The sequence below is a fragment of the Marmota monax genome, unplaced genomic scaffold (genome assembly GCF_021218885.2).
Source record: "Marmota monax isolate L192 unplaced genomic scaffold, Marmota_monax_Labrador192_F-V1.1 WCK01_AAM20220418_F8-fsc00105, whole genome shotgun sequence".
Taxonomy (NCBI): domain Eukaryota; kingdom Metazoa; phylum Chordata; class Mammalia; order Rodentia; family Sciuridae; genus Marmota; species Marmota monax.
The window spans coordinates 4,697,840-4,718,011 of NW_026692947.1; the positions used below are offsets into that span (position 1 = coordinate 4,697,840).

A 20,172-nucleotide genomic window follows, 5' to 3' on the forward strand; every position below is an offset into this window, starting at 1 on the left:
TTCAGCTTTGAGAATGTGATCCAGATAAAAATTTTCAGCTTTTCAAAAATATTTTTTAAATTATTTGAATAATAAAATAAAAAATATATATTAACAATCATAGAAATAAAAGCCTTGGAAAACTATATAATGTGCCAGGCCTTTCCCCTTACTCCTATCACTGCAACTTCCTAATGTTGACTTATGTGTATTCCTCCAGAGAAGGATATTGGGAGTATGTGGAGAACTATGCAGGAACAATGAAGATTGACTGGTGGAAAATGGGGATTGGGGATCTCAGCTTAAATGTTTGGCATACAGGTGGGAAACACCAACTGAAGTCTGCTGTAAGGGAGCTGAGGAGTCTTTTAGGTAAGAATTTCAACTTTGTCTATTATTGAGTTACAGAGATGTAATGTGTACATAGCTATTGGATTGGGGAGAGTCTGAGAGATAATTTGCAAGAGCAGTTTCCTGAGAGAAGTTAAAAAACCAAACATGATAAACGTGGCTCAGTAATAAAACCTTGTCAGTAAGGGAAGGCAGTTTTGGTATGGCTTGACATCTCCATCCACCTCCATCTACTGATGGCATTATATGATTTTCCTTTTTTAGCCCATTGATGTGATGGATTATATTTATTGATTTTTTATTAATTCATTATTGTTATATTTTTAAATGTTGAACCAATCTCATATGAGAAACATTGTAGTTTGTTTTTTTTTTTTGTAAAGTCTTTGATTTTTGGTCTAAGGTAATGCTGGCTTTATAGTTAGGAAGAGTTCCCTCTGTTTCTATATTCTGGAATAGATGTAGATAATTGATATATTTTTAAAAATACTTATTTACTTTTTAGTTATAGTTGCACCCAATACCTTTATTTATATGTTGTGCTGATGATCGAATCCAGGGTCTTGCACATGCTAGCCGAGCACTCTACCGCTGAACCACAACCCCAGCCCCGAGAATTGATATTTTTTATTCCTTAAATGTTTATTAGGATTCACTAATGAGGGGCTGAGTTATGGCTCAGCAGTAGAGTGCTCGCCTTGCACATGCAAGGTCCTGGGTTCGATCCTCAGCACCACATAAAAATAAATAGTTATTGTGTTCAACTACAACCAGAAAAAAAAAAGAATTCACTAATAAATCCATTTGAACCTGGTGTTTTCTTTGTTTGGAAAACTATTCATTGTGATTAAATGTCTTTGATAGATATTGGTCTATTCAGATTAACTGTTTCTTCTTCTGTGTGGTAGGTTGTGTCTTTCAAGGAATTGGTCCAGTTCATCTAAGTTATCAAGCTTGTAGACATATTGTTTTTCATAATATCCCTTCATTATCCTTTTTAAGTTTTAATCAATACCTATTTGTATATATTTATTAGGTATAATTTGACACATGTATGTGGTGTATAATGATCAAATCAGATTAAACAAATATCATTTCATGTGTGTATGTTTTATACACACACACACACACACACACACACACATATATGGTTTGTTTTAAAGACAGTGTCTTCCTTTGTTGCTGAATGACCTCACATTCTTGGGCTCTAGAAGTTCTCCTGCTTCAGCCTCCCAGGTAGCTGGAACCACAAGCATGTCACTCACATCCCCCATATATTTAATTCTTTAAATGTCTGAGTAATATTCTATTGGAGCTACATATACACACCTCATTTTTTAAAGTCATTCGTGATTGGTTCTATAACTTGGCTGTTGTGAATAGTGCTATGATAAGTCACTGTTTAGAAGGTATGTCTTTGTTATGATTGTTTTATTTCCTTTAGGTACCCAGTAGTGAGATTGCTGAATCATTTGTAATTAATTCTATTTTCAGTCTTGAGGAAACTCCATACTGTAATCCATAAAGGCTATACTATTATACATTCCCACTACTAGTATATAAAGAGTTTCACTTTCTCCAAATTCTTGCTAGCATTTGTCACCATTTTTTTCCATTTATTTGCATTTATTTTATGGTGAATTTATTCCCATGCTGTAAGTTTTGGTTTCTTCAGTTTCTTCTGGAATATCTTTTTGTTATGTGCAACTGCCTCTTCTGTTTTAGGAACAATTTGTTCCTTTTCAGTGAGGATCATCTCAGTGTGGTGGGAGCTCATGTATAAGTTAATATGACTATGAGCTCTATAAGTGCATCTTAGTGGCTTTGTTCACCTGGATATATGTTCAATGACCGGAGAATCTACATCTAAGTCCTGAAGTTCAGCATTACTCTGCATTTTTAAGTGTGTGCAACAAAAATTCAGCATTCTTTTTGGTACATTGACCCTGTGTCCAGCCCCGCCTGTTTGGCCTGAGCATACCTCTCAACTCTTCCATTGTAATGCTGGAATGGCACACATGGCTTATTTAAAATGACATCTTTCAAATACTTACTTGGTATCTTTTGGAATATGCATACCCATGATGGACTGGGCAGTTAATGAATGTTCTTAATGTAAACATGAAGATTTGAAGGTCTTGGGCTGGGGTATAGCTCAGTGGCAGAATGCTTGCCTGGTATGTGTGAGGTAATGAGTTTGATCCTTAGCACCACACATAAATGAACAAATAAAATAAAGGCATTCTGTCCATCTACAATTACAAAAATAATTTTTTTTAAAAAAAAGATTTGAACATCTTGATTTGTATGATTTTGTGGGGTGTTCTGGGTCAAGAGAGTGATGACCCATTTTCACAGGTCACCTCAGGCCGCTTACTGGTGGAACCATTCTTTACTTTTCGTCTTGTTGATATAGACATTCCAACTGTGATGAAATGATAGGTCATTGTCATTTTCACTTTCATTTCTCAGTTTATTAGTATGTTGAGAAATTTTTGATGTACTTGTTGGATATTTGTATATTTTGGAGGGATAGCCATTCAGATCATTTGCCCAATTTTGATCAGATTATTTGCCTTTTTTCTATTGAGTTGAGTTCCTTATATATCCTGAATATTAATTTCTTGTTGGATAAATTCTTAGCAAATGTTTTTTTTCCCATTCTTGAAGTTGTCTCTTCATTCTGTTTTTTTCTTTGCTGTGCAGAGCTTTTTAGTTTGATTTAGTCTCATTTGTCTAATTTTTGCTTTTGTTGCCTATGCTCCAGGAGACATCCAAAAAATATTCGCCTATACTAATATCTCAGTGTGTTTCTCCTATATTTTCTTCTAGTAGTTTCATAGTTTCAGGACTTAGGTTAAGTCTTAGAACCATTTGAGTTAAATTTTGTATATGGTAAGAAATTGGGCTCTAGTTTCATTCTTCTGCATATGTATGTCCAGCATTTATTGAAGAGGCTGTTTTTTCTTCATTGTATATAATTGGTATCTTTGTGGAAAATCACTTGGCTGTAAGTATATTGATTAATTTCTAGCTTTTCTTTTCTGTTTCATTGGTGTATGTGTCGGTTTATATGCCAATACTATGCTGTCCTTTTGATATCAGTGGGATGGATTAGTAGTAACAGAGAATGGTATTCTGTCCATTAGATTATTTTCTTATTGTAGGTGTCATTTATGTTTGAGTTCTGTGGAAAGCAAGTTGTCTATTGCAAGACATGAAAAAGCTTTTTCAGTAAGCCCTGTAATATCTACTTAATGTTGTCTTGCAACTCTTTCTAAAAGAAAATATCCTAAAGGAGAGAAAGACATTCTTCCCTCTCTGCTGTAGACTTCAACACACACTGTCTAAAAGAGAATAACATAAAGGAGGAAAAGCTATTTTTGCCTCTTTACTATGGACTACCTTGCACTTTGACACCTTGAGAGCTCAAGGGAACCAGCAGAGAATAACTAGGCCTAAAAGTACAACAGGAGAATAGTGCCTGTTGGAACACTTACATGTCATGGCAGAGTTAAGTAAATCCCATTTTCTTCTCTCATATGGTTATTCCTTTTCTCAGAGAAGGACATCTTTGAAATCACCTGAATATGCTAAATTATGAAAGATTAAGCACGATGCCATTATTTACATCCAACAGTCATTTTTATATAGTATCAGCATGCCAAAATGACATCAACACAGGTGAATTTCATGGCATACCAGATGCCCTCAGAGCCTTAGGAAAAATAGCCAAACGATTAACATTTTCTACCAGGTCTTTCTACTTTGTCTCTTCTGTTTCTACTAACATCTGTTACCCTTATGTTACTCTGAGCACTTCATCACGTTTATCCCATTCCATGTATTTTTTGTTCTCAAATCTAAGAATATGGTTTATAATTAGGGGTTCTAAATGATCAGTTATTCCCTTCTGAAAAAGGAAGAAGAAGAGAGAGGAAAACCTAGTTAATCAAATTATTAAAACACAAAATTCTAATTGTTTATGAGATTGATTCCTTATACTTTAAATTTTCTCATAAGTGACTGACTCTAGTACTAATAGAAAAAACCCGGGGCTCCGGAAGATGGCGGCAAATAGAGTGCATCACCCCCGTGTACCGCGCCACTGCGCAGGTGAATAACGAGTTAGAACAGCTAAAAGCTATCTTGTTAGGAATTTCCAGCAAAATTGGGGTGCACCGAAATCTAGAGGAAGGATTTCCATCACCCGAGGATCAATTACTGGGGCTCAATCGCGAGTGTACCGTGTGCCCGGAGATTCAGGCTGATTGATCGGTGGCCTGCCCTGCAGCCAGAGACTGCGGCGTGCCGAGAAACGGCGTGCCAGCAACACAGAGAAACGGTGCTGCGGATTCTGTGGGGTCCTGCCAACTGTGCCCTCACTGTGCTCCAGGCTGAGATCTGGGTTTGAGACGGGGGAGAGAAACAGCCCAGATCTGTCCTCCACACCGGACAACCCACCGAGGAAGCCAGCGGCCACCATCTTGGAGAGCTGACGTCACCATCGCCAGTTTCTGACAGATCACAGCAAGTTCAGCGATAGAACAGGTGTGTGACATTTAGCCCTTCTCCCATACAGCAGGGAAATCGCATAAAAGGTCTCCCTAGCTTTCGGGGGCATGATTATCAGAGTGAGCGTGAATAGAGGCGTGGGGAAAGGTAAAGGCACCTGACCTCCAACACCCCCTCCCACCAGCGGCGAAAATGAAACCTGTCTCGCCAGCTCTCAGAGGAGTGGCTATCGGAGGGAATCAAAACAATAGGGGCCGGTTCCCAATAGCCTCGCTCCACATCCAGGAAACTGCAGGCCCAGAGTGTAGCTTGAACTGCAGAGAGGTATCACACTGGGGAAGGCCTGTCTAGCAGGAGAAGCAAGGAGACTAGAGACCAGGAATAAACCTAAGCTAACAGGTTTGGAGAGACACCGGGTGGGGGAGGTGGGAGCGGCCTCACACGGATTGTTTCCTACAGCCGGAGGGCAGAATCTTGGCCCGGAAGGCACAGCACCACCTACTGGAAGCAAAGGAAATAGAAGCCTAACAGTGCCTTTTTTTTTTTGTTAATTTTTTAATTTTAATTTTTTTAAATAATTTTTTAATTGTAATTTTTATTTTACTGTATTTTATTTTTTTTATCATTTCTTTTTCTTTTCTATTTTTTTCTCTTTCTTTCTTCTCTCCCTCTCTCTTTCTTGGTTTGCTTCCTTACCTTTTCCCTATCTTTCCTCTTAAGCATGACCACCCCAATTACATATAATTTACTAAATGCAAATAGAGGAATACTACGAGTCGGTCTATAGTCCACCTAAGCCCTTAACTACCCCCAAGTACTCCTGTCTATTCTCTTGTTAATATCCGCCTGCATTTGAGCAACCCCCCAAAGAAGCTAACATATACTAACCTCTGTACCATCAAATCGCCCGACCTTAACATAAGATCCTAAGTTCAAACCTCAATTCTCTATATGCCATCAAAATCTATAGGCCTTTAATGAAACTAATGAAATTACCTTAAATCACAATTAAATACAACATCTCTAAACATTGTCTCCCAACACAAAGGAGAGATCTTGGAGCTATAAAAACCAAAACAAATTTATAAGAGAAAACACAAACACAGCAGTCAAACAGAGTTGGAAAGTAACGTGAGCACCATGAAAAAACAAGGGAAAAAAGGATTACAAACAATGCAGGATAACTTAAATTTACAGGAGAACCTAGAGGCATCAGAAAAATGGACAGAGAAAGAACTCAAGGCATACCTGACTCAGATGGAACGGAATCTTAAAGAAGTCATGAGTCAACAAGTCCAAACAATGAAAGAATACTTTGAAAATGAATTACATAAGCAGATTCAAATAGCAAAACATGAACTCTACCAGGAGATAGAGTAATCCTAGAAATGCAGGAAACCATAAACCAAATCAAAAACTCAAATGAGAATATTACAAACAGACTAGATCAAATAGAAGTCAGAACATCAGATAATGAGACAAGTTTATCAACTTGAAAAGACTATAGCTAATGTAGAAAGGCTGGTAAGAAACCATGAGCAAAACATCCAAGAGATATGGGATGTCATAAAAAAAACAAACTTAAGAGTCATTGGGATAGAAGAAGGTATAGAGGTCCAAACCAAAGAAATGAACAACCTATTGAATGAAATAATCTTAGAAAACTTTCCAGAAATGAAAGATGGAATGGACTGCCAAATTCTGGAAGCCTACAGGACCCCAAACATACAAAACTGTAATAGACCAACTCGAAGACACATTATTATGAAGATATCCAACATACAGAACAAGGAGAGAATATTAAAAGCTACAAGAGAAAGGAGGCAGATTACATTCAGAGGTAAACCAATTAGGTTGACAGCTGATTTTTCATCACAGACGTTGAAATCGAGAAGATCCTGGAACAACGTATTTCAAACACTGAAAAATAATGGATTCCAACCAAAAATATTGTATCCAGCAAAATTAAGCTTCAGGTTTGACAATGAAATTAAAATGTTTCACGATAAACAAAAGTTAAAAGAATTCGCAGCCAGAAAACCAGCACTGCAAAGCATTTTGAGCAAAACACTACAAGAGGAAACGAAAAACAGCACCTAAAACTAACAGTGGGAGGTATCTCGGTAAAGGCGGGAAAAATAACCAAAGAGGAAAAACAAGCCAAATTAAAATAAATAAATAAATAAACACGACTGGAAGTACAAACCATATATCAATAGTAACCCTAAACGTTAGTGGCTTAAACTCACCAATCAAGTGACATAGGCTAGTAACTTGGATTAAAAAAACGGACCCAACAATATGCTGCCTTCAGGAGACTCATCTAACAGGAAAAGACATACACAGGTGAAGGTGAAAGGTTGGGAAAAATCATACCATTCATATGGTCCTCGGAAGTAAGCAGGAGTGGCCATACTCATATCGAATAAAATCAACTTCAAACCTAAGTTAATCAAAAGGGATAAAGAAGGACACTATATACTGTTAAAAGGAACCATTCACCAACAAGACGTAACAATTATCAATTTTATGCACCAAATAATGGTGCTGCAACGTTCATAAAACAAACTCTCCTCAAGTTCAAGAACCAAATAAACCACAACACAATAATTATGGGTGACTTTAACACACCGCTCTCACCATTGGACAGATCCTCCAAACAAAAGCTGAATAAAGAAACTATAGAACTCAATAACAAAATCAATAACCTAGACTTAACTGACATATATAGAATATATCAACCATCATCAAGAGGGTATACGTTCTTCTCAGCAGCACATGGATCCTTCTCAAAGATAGACCATATATTATGCCATAGGGCAACTCTTAGTAAACATAAAGGTGTGGAGGTAATACCATGCATCTTATCTGATCATAATGGAATGAAACTGGAAATCAATGATAAAAGAAGGAAGGAAAAATCCTGCATCACCTGGAAAATGAACAATATGTTACTGAATGATCAATGGGTTATAGAAGACATAAAGGAGGAAATCAAAAAATTCTTAGAGATAAGTGAAAATACAGACACACAACATATCGGAATCTATGGGACACAATGAAAGCAGTTTTAAGAGGGAAATTAATTGCCTGGAGTTCATTCCTCAAAAAAAGAAAAAACCAACAAATAAATGAGCTCACACTTCATCTCAAAACCCTAGAAAAGGAAGAGCAAAACAACAGCAAAGGTAGCAGAAGGAGAAATAATTAAAATTAGAGCAGAAATCAACGAAATTGAAACAAAAGAAACCATGGAAAAAACTGACAAAACTAAAAGTTGGTTCTTTGAAAAAATAAATAAGATCGACAGACCCTTAGCCATGCTAACTAAGAGAAGAAGAGAGAGAACTCAAATTACTAACATATGGGATGAAAAAGGCAATATCACAACAAACACTACAGAAATACAGAAGATAATTAGAAACTATTTTGAAACCCTATATTCCAATAAAATAGAAGATAGTGAAGATATCGATAAATTTCTTAAGTCATATGATTTGCCCAGATTGAGTCAGGAAGATACACACAATTTAAACAGACCAATAACAAAGGAGGAAATAGAAGAAGCCATCAAAAGACTTCCAACAAAGAAAAGCCCGGGACCATATGGGTATACAGCAGAGTTTTACAAAACCTTTAAAGTAAAGTTAATACCAATACTTTTCAAGTTATTTCAGGAAATAGAAAAAGAAGGAGCTCTTCCAAATTCATTCTATGAGGCCAACATCACCCTGATCCTGAAACCAGATAAAGACACTTCAAAGAAAGAAAACTACAGACCAATATCTCTAATGAACCTAGATGCAAAAATCCTCAATAAAATTCTGGCGAATCGGATACAAAAGCATATCAAAAAAAATTGTACACCATGATCAAGTAGGATTCATCCCTGGGATGCAAGGCTGGTTCAATATACGGAAATCAATAAACGTTATTCACCACATCAATAGACTTAACACTAAGAACCACATGATCATCTTGATAGATGCAGAAAAAGCATTCGACAAAGTACAGCATCCCTTTATGTTCAAAACACTAGAAAAACTAGGGATAACAGGAACTTACCTCAACATTGTAAAAGCTATCCTAAGCCTCAGGCTAGCATCATTCTAAATGGAGAAAAACTGAAGGCATTCCCTCTAAAATCTGGAACAAGACAGGGATGCCCTCTCTCACCACTTCTATTCAATAGAGTTCTTGAAATACTAGCCAGAGCAATTAGACAAAAGAAATTAAATGCATTAAGATAGGAAAAGAAGAACTTAAATTATCACTATTTGCGGATTATATGATTTTATACCTAGAAGACCCAAAAGGGTCTACAAAGAAACTACTAGAGCTACTAAATGAATTCAGTAAAGTGGCAGGATATAAAATCAACACACATAAATCAAAGGCATTCCTGTATATCAGTGACAAATCTTCTGAAATGGAAATGAGGAAAACCACCCCATTCACAATATCCTCAAAAAAATTAAAATACTTGGGAATCAACCTAACAAAAGAGGTGAAAGATTTATACAATGAAAACTACAGAACCCTAAAGAGAGAAATAGAAGAAGATCTTAGAAGATGGAAAAATATACCCTGTTCATGGATAGGCAGAACTAACATCATCAAAATGGCGATATTACCAAAAGTTCTCTGTAGGTTCAATGCAATGCCAATCAAAATCCCAATGGCATTTCTTGTAGAATTAGATAAAGCAATCATGAAATTCATATGGAAAAATAAAAGACCCAGAATAGCAAAAGCAATGCTAAGCAGGAAGTGTGAATCAGGTGGTATAGCGATACCAGACTTCAAACTATACTACAGAGCAGTAGTCACAAAAACAGCATGGTACTGGTACCAAAACAGGCGGGTGGACCAATGGTACAGAATAGAGGACACAGAGACCAATCCACAAAATTACAACTATCTTATATTTGATAAAGGGGCTAAAAGCATGCAATGGAGGAAGGATAGCATCTTCAACAAATGGTGCTGGGAAAACTGGAAATCCATATGCAACAAAATGAAACTGAATCCCTTTCTCTCACCATGCACAAAAGTTAACTCAAAATGGATCAAGGATCTTGATATCAAATCAGAGACTCTGCGTCTGATAGAAGAAAAAGTTGGCTCCAATCTACATATTGTGGGGTCGGGCTCCAAATTCCTTAATAGGACACCCATAGCACAAGAGTTAAAAACAAGAATCAACAAATGGGACTTACTCAAACTAAAAAGTTTTTTCTCAGCAAGAGAAACAATAAGAGAGGTAAATAGGGATCTCTAGCAGCCAGAGAAATGCAAATCAAAACCACCCTAAGATACCATCTCACTCCAGTAAGATTGGCAGCCATTATGAAGTCAAACAACAACAAGTGCTGGCGAGGATGTGGGGAAAAGGGTACACTTGTACATTGCTGGTGGGACTGCAAATTGGTGCAGCCAATTTGGAAAGCAGTATGGAGATTCCTGGGAAAGCTGGGAATGGAACCACCATTTGACCCAGCTATTGCCCTTCTTGGACTAGTCCCTGAAGACCTTAAAAGAGCGTACTATAGGGATACTGCTACATCGATGTTCATAGCAGCACAATTCACAATAGCAAGACTGTGGAACCAACCTAGATGCCCTTCAATAGATGAATGGATTAAAAAATGTGGCATTTATACACAATGGAGTATAACGCAGCACTAAAAAATGACAAAATCATGGCATTTGCAGGGAAATGGATGGCATTAGAGCAGATTATGCTAAGTGAAGCTAGCCAATCCCTAAAAAACAAATGCCAAATGTCTTCTTTGATATAAGGAGAGCAACTAAGAACAGAGCAGAGAGGAAGACCATGAGAAAAGATTAACATTAAACAGGGACGAGAGGTGGGAGGGAAAGGGAGAGAGAAGGGAAATTGCATGGAAATGGAAGGAGACCCTCATTGTTATACAAAATTACATATAAGAGGATGTGAGGTGAAAGGAAAAAAAAAACAAAACAAGGGAGAGAAATGAATGACAGTAGATGGGGTAGAGAGAGAAGATGGGAGGGGAGGGGAGGGAGGGGGGATAGTAAAGGATAGGAAAGGTAGCAGACTACAACAGTCACTAGTATGGCAATATGTAAAAACATGGATGTGTAACCAATGTGATACTGCAATCTGTATATGGGGTAAAAATGGGAGTTCATAACCCACTTGAATCTAATGTATGAAATATGATATTTCAAGAGCTTTGTAATGTTTTGAACAACCAATAAAAAAATAAAAATGAAAAAAAGAATATACAATACCAAGAGCAAACCCTAATGTAAATTGTGGACTCTAAATGATCATGTTATATCAGTGCTGGTCCAGGGATTGTAAAAAATGCTACACTCTGGTTCTGGATTTTGATAGTGGGGACTCTGTGCATGTGGGGGGATGGGGGGATCCATAGGAATTTTCAGTACCATCTGCTTAGTTTTTCTGTAAACTTAAAACTTCTCTAAAAATAGTGTATTAATGTAAAAAACACATTAAGCCTAGGTTGTGGTTATATTTTAAAAGTTATTATTTGAACATTAATGAATGTTTGAGAATTTGATAACAATGTATTATAACAGTTTTAGATCATTTGAAAACTTTTATTTCATGTGCATGTATTACACTTATATTAAATATAAATATAAATAAATTTGAAAATGAAAATTCATTTCTCAAAAAAAAAAAAAGAAAAAGAAAAAACCCTCAACACTGAAAAAGAGAATATAAATAATTACAAATAAATACTGGAACTGAAGAATGTATCAATGCTGCTGTTAATTTCTTATTTATACATTTATTGTGAAGAGTATAATTAGAAACAAATTAATCTCTTTGTACTGTCCTCCCAATTTGCCCTTTATGTTTCCCATCCTACATATTAAATGTGTTGAATATAGTTTTGAATTTTTCTTTAACATTCTTGAAATTATTGGTATTATTTTTATAAAAGGAATTTGCTTTAAAATTAAAACTTAGAATGGGAAAAGATCAGATATTCCTTTTTCCAGTTTCTGCTGTAGTACAAGCTAGAATTAGGGAAGGACAAAACATAGAAGGTAGTTACGATAGTGAAAGCATAAACAACTAAATTGTTCAAATGACAATGTCCAAAGGACTTGTCCTGTCTATCCCAGTTCTACTTAAGATTTGAGTTTTGAGAAAAAGAAAGAAAATAGACCTGACTAAACACAAACTTTTATTGGGCAATGAGGATAGACTGTGGGAGTTGTATTAGTTGTTTATCTATAAAATTATATGTTATGGGAGTATAGATCCTCCTTCTGCTTCATTCATGTTGAATAATTTCTTAGCACTTTGAAGAGGTTAAATATCAATAGGATTGTCAGTTTTTTGGTGAAATGAAATTAAGTTTCTGTTTATTTTAATTTTAAAATTCTGGGACTTCGGTTGTAGCTCAGTGGTAGAATGCTTGCTTGGCACTGGGTTCAATCCTCAGCACCACATAAAAATAAATAAATAAAATAAAGATATTGTGTTCGTCTCTAACTAAAAAATATTTTTAGAAAAATAACTCTGAAAAGTCTCTCACCTGTATAATTTTAATGTAAAACTCTTTTTTTTTTTTTTTTTTTTTGAGGCTTCTCAAAAAGTCTTTCTTTGAGAAAATAAATTACCTTGAGAAACTAAGAGGTGTTTTGATGCCTTGGCATATCTCTTTCATTTGCTTCATCTGTACTCAAAAAGATAAAGCCTTTCTTAGAAAATATGATTATATTTAAATCTCTGAGATGGTGAGTAATGCCATCAACAAAAGTAAGGTAATTTAACTGGATTTTGAAGATTAGTAAGACAGTTATCTAATATTTAGATAGTTATGATGAAAGGATTTTCCTTTTTTTATTTTAAGCAATCTTTTAGTTATTATAGTTTGTTTTAGTAGTTAAATGAAAAACATATCATAAAATTTTATTTATTGTTTACTTTGGAAATACTTTTAATTAAGCATAAATTTAATGAAGCATTGATAACTATGAGGAAATTATTTATACTTTTAAAATTTTTTATAATTCTATAGTGAATAGCTTTTTTTTTTTTTTTTTTTTTTTGTATTAGAGGGGGCTGGAAGCCAGGGCCTTGTGCATGCTAAGTATTTGTTTTATCCCTGAGTTGCACCCAGCCCCCATTGAATAGCTCTTTATAGTTGATAGATTATTTTATTTTTCCTACATCAATCAATGGTGAAATATAGTTCTATAAATAACAATAGCTATAGTTTATTGATTGAGTAATAAACTATTTTCAACACTATATAAATTTAAGTTTTTGAATCTTCACGCTAACCCTGAGACAAGATCTGTTACTGTCCATATATTGCAGGTGAGGCATCTTGTTATGGTTTGATTTGAAGTGTCCACCAAAAGCTCCTATGTTAATTCAGGAATGTTCAGAGGTGAAATGATTGCATTGTGAGAGCTGTAACCTAATCAGTTCATTCTAGTTCGAATGTGGTGATTGTAACTGACTGGGAGGTAACTATAGGCAGGTTGGACCTGATTGGAGGAGGGTGGATCTCTAGGGGCATACCTTGGAAGAGTTGTTCTTCCCTGCATCCCCTTTTCCCTTCCTCTCTACATGCCCTTCTGCCATGATGTTTTGTCTCACCCTGAACCCAGAGCAGTGGATTTGGCGTTTCATGGACTAAATCACTGGAACTGTGAGTCAAAATAAAATTTCCCTCCTCTAAGTTGTTCTTGACAAATATTTCCATCATAGTGACACAAAGCTAACTGACACATAACCGAACCACAATTGAGGTCAAACAGTGTTGTCAAAGGTTGTATAGCAAGTGTGGTGAGAGCCAGGATTCATTGATAAATGTTCTGTCTCAGAGCTAATGCCCTGAACTCTTCCATTAAAATGTCTTAGACAGGGCTGGGGATGTGGCTCAAGTGGTAGCGCGCTCGCCTGGCATGCATGCGGCCCGGGTTCAATCCTCAGCACCACATACAAACAAAGATGTTGTGTCCGCCGAAAACTAAAAAATAAATATTAAAAAAAAAATTCTCTCTCTCTCTCTCTCTCTCTCAAAAAAAAAAATGTCTTGGACATCTGTTCTTTTGTATAACTTTTATACCCCAATAATTTTTTTATTGCTACTTTTATTGTGTAAGTAATATGTGTTTATCATAGAAAGTCCAGACATTGAGGTGAACAGAAAGAATAATTATTCATATTCCTACCATGAGAGTACATGAAACTTTTTTATACTTTTATTAACATTTTTATTTGCATATATTTTTTAATCAAATAGATTTCTGCTTTATGTAGGTTGTTGTAATCTGCTTTAGTTTCACGCAAATACAATTTTCCATGTCATTATCTAGTTTTCATAACATCAGATGTACAGATTGTACAGTGTTTGTGTTTACTATATTTATTTGGAAATTTCCAATAGTGGCATTTTGTTTTTACTTTTTTTCTTAAATGAATGAAGATGTTCTTAATAATTTCCTGAAACTTTGATCCTTGTTATTCTCTCTTCCATTAAGACTCACATGAACTTCGCGGCTCAGAGATGTTCTTTTCATGCTGTGCTTATGGGTTTTTTTTTTTTTTTTAGTTGTTGATAAACCTTTATTTATTTATACATGGTGCTGAGAATCGAACCCAGTGCCTCACACATGCCAGGCAAGTGTACTACCACTGAGCCACAGTCCCAGTCTCTGTGCTTATGTTTTTTAATAAGTGCTCTTGATGTGGCTTGTGCATGTTTGTGTTTTGTATTATGCTATAAATAATTGAAGGTGTGAGGAGATTACACTGAGCTGGAGATGATATTAAATACTTAACAATTGGTATGATAATATAAATTAATGTATGTATCAAGAATAAATAAAAATTGAACAATATATTCTTTTTAATTCTCTGATAAATTAGGGTTTATCTATTAGTAAACTAATTACCAAAGGGTATAAGTTATAGAAAAACTATCCAATCATTCTAGTAATTTCAAAATCATTTAACTGTTTTTTGGAATTATTGCTGCTATTTTTAGCTAATCTGCTTTCTCAAACTCTTCTAGGTATTTTCATATTAAATTTGTAGTTGTCAATTGACTAATAGTCTCAATAACCAGAAACTTTCTCTTCATATTAATGATAATATTCTTGACATAAAATTCCTTATCAGCTTCTGCTGAATGAACCAAATGACAATTAAATGAAAATACTTTTAAACTGCATAAAACAATGATATTGTTATTTTATTACCATATAATGCACAAAAATAATTTATTGGAGTTTCATATTTAAGAAGCCTGAACTTGGATAGATGTCAACATGAGAGAAAGAGACCAAAGACAGAGGCAAGTAGAGAAAGATCAAGCACAGGGTGGAAAGCTTGGGCTCTGTTGTTGAACTGTCTCAGTTTGAATCCTGGCTTTGCCATCTTTCTATTTTTGCTATTTTTTTTAAGAAATGGGTCTGATTATAACACATTACAAAAAGAAGCTAATATTCATTTATAGCAATGCCAGTCATTGAAGAAATGATCAGTAAAGGTTAGCTCTCATTTTGTCAGTAAAGTTAGTATTATTATGTTGGTTTTGGCTGGATATTCAATGAGTTTGTAAAACTTAGAGCATTAAAAAGGGTTCCCTGGGCTGGGGTGGTAGCTCAGTGGTAGAGCATTTACCTAGATGTGTGAGGCACTGGGTTCCATTCTCAGCATATAAAAAAAAAAAAAGTATAAATACTAAACAAATGAATGAATGAATTCTCAGCATATAAATAAATAAATAAGTATAAATACTAAACGAATGAACGAATGAATGAATGAATAAATAAATAAATAAAATAAAGGTCCAATAACAACTTAAAAAAAAAAGAGAGAGAATTCCCTATCCAGGTCATCTCTAACTCCAAATTGCTGAGCTTCCAAGATCTCTATTAGGGAGTTCCTGTAGAACACCACCTGTGATAACTTCCATTAGCAGTTCTGTAGAGGCCATAGTTGCTGTAGGATGCTCTATGAGGGAAATGTGGGCAGGTAGCAGGTGCCATTGCCAAGGCTGTCTACTCTGGCATCTGTGGGAAGATGTAAGGATAGGGCCAGAGGACTGGTGGATGATAGGGAAACCCTGTCCAGGGCTCCTGAGGGAGATGAGGAAGACATCAGACTGTACAGGCTACTTGTTTAGGCACCAGATATCTTCAAAGATTTCCAAATGAGAAACCAATACTATATTGACACTATGTGGCTGAATGTCCGCACTAAGCTGATCACTGATTTAGTTTGATTGTTCACAAAATAGGTGAAGCCCTACAATTCATCAAAAAACAAAACCAAAAATATTCTCCCAAAACACAAAAAACTTCCCTATAGGATGGGATGAGTACATGAATACTTAATATTTAAACTACTGCTGAGAGAGGTCTAGTATATATTAAGTGAAAAAAAAAAGTATAAAACAATTTCTATACTCTGCTACCTTTTATCTTAGAAAACGGGAATATGTTGCATTTGGTTATGTTTAAAAACAATGGTAGAAAAAACCCCAAACCTTTAAAGCTAAAACTGATGTATCTCTACAATTACTCACTCTGGGTTTTATACCCCAGATGCCACTGAAAGCATCAAGTCAAGCATTGCAGGATATTCTAGGAGAAATGATAATATAGCCCATGTTGTTCTGGATAGATAGTTCTTCCTTAGCACAGAATGTTGCTTTCTGGTTATGTATATTCTGTAGCTATTCAAGAACGAGGTCAACCAGAAAATATAAAGATCTGTTCTTATCTTCCTGCAGGGGTAGTGGTGGAAGATAGTCTTCTCTGATAAATCCTGTTTTACGTAACAATTAAAAATTATATTTTAAGATATATTTCCTAAAATCCAAAAGTATAATGAAACAAATGAACCTAACTATGTATTGTGAATTAGCCTAACCATTCAGAAAAGATATTAAATTTAAAAAATAGAATTGGAAGTTGATATTGTTATGGTAATCTAGGACATTACAATTATCTTAATTGTATTAGTAGCAGTAGGGATAGACATAGGAAGTGTTTTTTTATTAAAAATATTTTATTAGTTGTTGGTGGACCTTATAAAAATAAATAATTATATTTAATTATTTATAAAAATTTAATTAATTTAATTTATAAAAATAAATAATTTTTATGTGGTGCTGAGAATCGAACCCAGTGCCTCACACATGCCAGACAAGCACTCTACCACTGAGCCACAACCCCAGCCTTACATAGGAAGTTTGAGTCATATTTTAGAATCAGAATCAACAAAATTGGAATTCATGAGGGCTGACAGAGAGTAAGAAATCTAGGATTGATTCTGGGTTTGGGGTTGAGTCATGAAAATGAAATAGTATAAGAAAGACTAGCATCGGAATTAGGATTTTCTGAACTTGTTAAGACATTTTTGAAACTATCCACTTAGAAGATCAAGTTGATAATTCACTGTATAAGTCTGGATACTCAAAGGAAGGCTCTGAGCTGGAGATAGGATTTGGGAATCATTATCAATATAGTTGGTATTTAAAACTTGGTACTCTATTATTATTATATACTACACTGCAATTAAATCTGCCTCACAGACAACTCTAGATTTCTGATTAGGATAATATTAACAAGGTAAATTTCAGTAATGTAGGCAATAGTATAATTTTTAAAAAATACTAATAAAATATTATACTACTTTTGTAGTGGCTTCTCAACTTATCAGTTTGAGTAATTATTTACTAATCGGTAATTATTTACCAAAGAGTAAATAATTTCTGGGTTGGTACTTTGAGACTGTGTGACTATCCTGTTCCCCAGTACCCTTTGTTTTCGGCATTCATTTATAATTCTTGCCTAAATCAATTATTATCATTTTTGTTTTTTATTAGTACTCATTGACTGTTTTGATTCAGTGTTGCTCATCCCTGTCATTTTTCATTTATATTCTCAAATTATCCTAAATTTAGGTATTGGCAGTCAGTCCACACAGACTGCTATTCCTTTTTGGCATGTCCCCATCAAATTTTGAGCACTTCCTTAATTTAAGTGCTTTTTTGGAATAAAAATCATATTCTCATCTTGTATTTTCCCCTCTCAGCCCAAGAATCAGACATTTTGCTTTTTTATGAGGAATATTATTTAGAAATCCAGATCTAGGTTGCTCGTTACTACTGGGTGTCATTGCTTCTAGGTTCTTTGTGAAGAATTCATTTTAATACTACAAATTTAAATCCAATACCAGAGAGTTCTTCCTAATTTTATATTTGTGTTACTGATAGCTCAATCCTTGTTTTCTGCTGTCAATCCAATAACAAGGACATAGTTTGAGAAAAAGGAAAAAGAAGTTTTATATCTTTAATAGCAAAGGAGAAGCACAGGAGACTCCTATCCCAGAGGCTGTGATTCTCCCCATCAAGGGGAGCAGGGGACTTTTAAAGAAGGGATTCCAAGGCTACATTCCACCTGTACTCTCCCTAAGTTGTAATTTACTTATTAATTTGGGAGGTAGTCATTTCTGAGATCTTCTGGTACCATCCCCAAAGACTAAATTACTTCATTCCTGTGGTGGGTGTGTGCTCAAGGACCTATAACTGCCTGGGATGGGGAAGAAAGGTAATCCTATTTGTCTAAGATTAAGGAACGGGAGAAATTAGAGAGGAGAGAGAAAGAAAAAGGAATATGTCTGTTTTAAAAATAAGTGGCAATGGCAGAGCAACAAGGGCTATATTCAAAGCATAAAGTGGGCCATTGTTACATTTGTACCTCCCTTAACCGGTAGAACCATGGTTCCTCCTCAGATTTATGTATTTATTTATTTGCTCAGTTCTCCAATACATTGAAAATAGGTTGGGAATTGCTACACAAACCCTTGCCAACAATAAACCTATTAAATAAACTTCAAGTATTTTTTGCAATCTATATGTCCTTAAAATATATCCCACTAAGGGTGTACAATGTACTGTGTTTGCAAGTTACCTAAATTAATTATTTTTTGGTTAGTTGTGTTTGCTATAAATATAATTCAATTTATATATTTTGTTTCATTGAATGTTGGGTTTTCTGTTTGTGTCAGTTTAACTCTATATTTGAATATGTGAAGCAGCATAGATTAAAAGTAAAAGCCGAGTAAAAAGGTATACTGAGAGAAAACCCATTTTTTTCTTTATTCTTTTTACTTTATTCCCATTCACCTTTGCAGGTATCTGCTTCTGTTAGTTTCTAGTTGAGCCTTCTGTGCTTCCTTTTGCAAAAATTTGTATGTGTTTTGTTATTTTGCCTTCATTGTTATATAAAAGGTAGTAAGATAGTATCCTCTGTATATGTATGTGTATGTATATACATACCTACATTTTCTTTTCATCACTTAATATATCTGGGAAATTGTTCTGTAAGTTCATAGAGATCATTCTCTTTTTCTACTTTTGCAGGGTCCACTCTTGAATAAGTAATATTTCAGTATTTCAACTGGTTTTCTTCATATAGGGTAAACATTGACCTGTCAGAGGACTTTCTATAGAATATCGCTATCAGATTTTTTTGAGTTTTTGGATGCATAGCTTGTCACTGTTTATACTTAATGTGAGATGAGACTCCTAACTATATCCTAGTTATTTTTATATTTTAAAACTTTCTTATTGTCTGCTACTTCTGTTAACTTTTGGACCCTCTTTGCAAATATAATCCAATTTCTTGGTTTCTATTCTAGATTGTAACCAGTCAGGAGCACTCTGTTGTTCGTTCAACAAGTTGCTAGCAATAATTCATTAAATTCTTTTCAAGATTTTGGTTAAGTTACTCTTACAAGAACAATTTGTTTTGATTTTAGTTATAGAATTTTTTTAGCACATTCAGGCTCTTGAGGTTTTTCTCCCATGGTGAACTATTGTGGCCAATTTTAGATTTTAGAAGGTAAGCATAGAACTAAAGTATTCTAAGGCAATTTAATCAGTAATAATAAATGATAGAGAGCTGATAGGCAGGAAGCATCATAAATGCCCAGGAGTCCATTCAAAAGATTGCTAACATGAAATTAATGAGATGTATTAAGTTAATGAGTCATATTATTTTTTTAAATTTTTTTTTTTTTAGTTTTAGATGAATATTTATTTATTTAATTATAGTGCTGAGAATCTAACCCAGTGCCTCACACTTGCTAGTAAAGGGCTCTACCACTGAGCCACAACCCAGCAGCATGTTATTTTTAAAAATAAAAAATAACTGAAAGGACACTTGCAAAGTCCACATAAAGTCCAAGGACCACACCACACACCGGAATCGCACTTGAGAGATTGATTGTCAGAGCATGGAGCAAACTGACAAGGCTGTCCCTCGAGGAGAGCA

General features: G+C 34.9%; 1 protein-coding gene and 1 pseudogene across 7 annotated transcripts in view; one reads left to right on the forward strand and one right to left on the reverse strand.

The window, feature by feature from the left end:
• The window catches only part of Syt14 (synaptotagmin 14), a 257,494-nt gene that overhangs the window by 95,498 nt on the left and 141,824 nt on the right, over nucleotides 1-20,172 (forward strand). The window lies entirely within an intron of this gene.
• LOC124097703 (large ribosomal subunit protein uL22-like) lies at nucleotides 1,973-2,783 on the reverse strand (annotated as a pseudogene).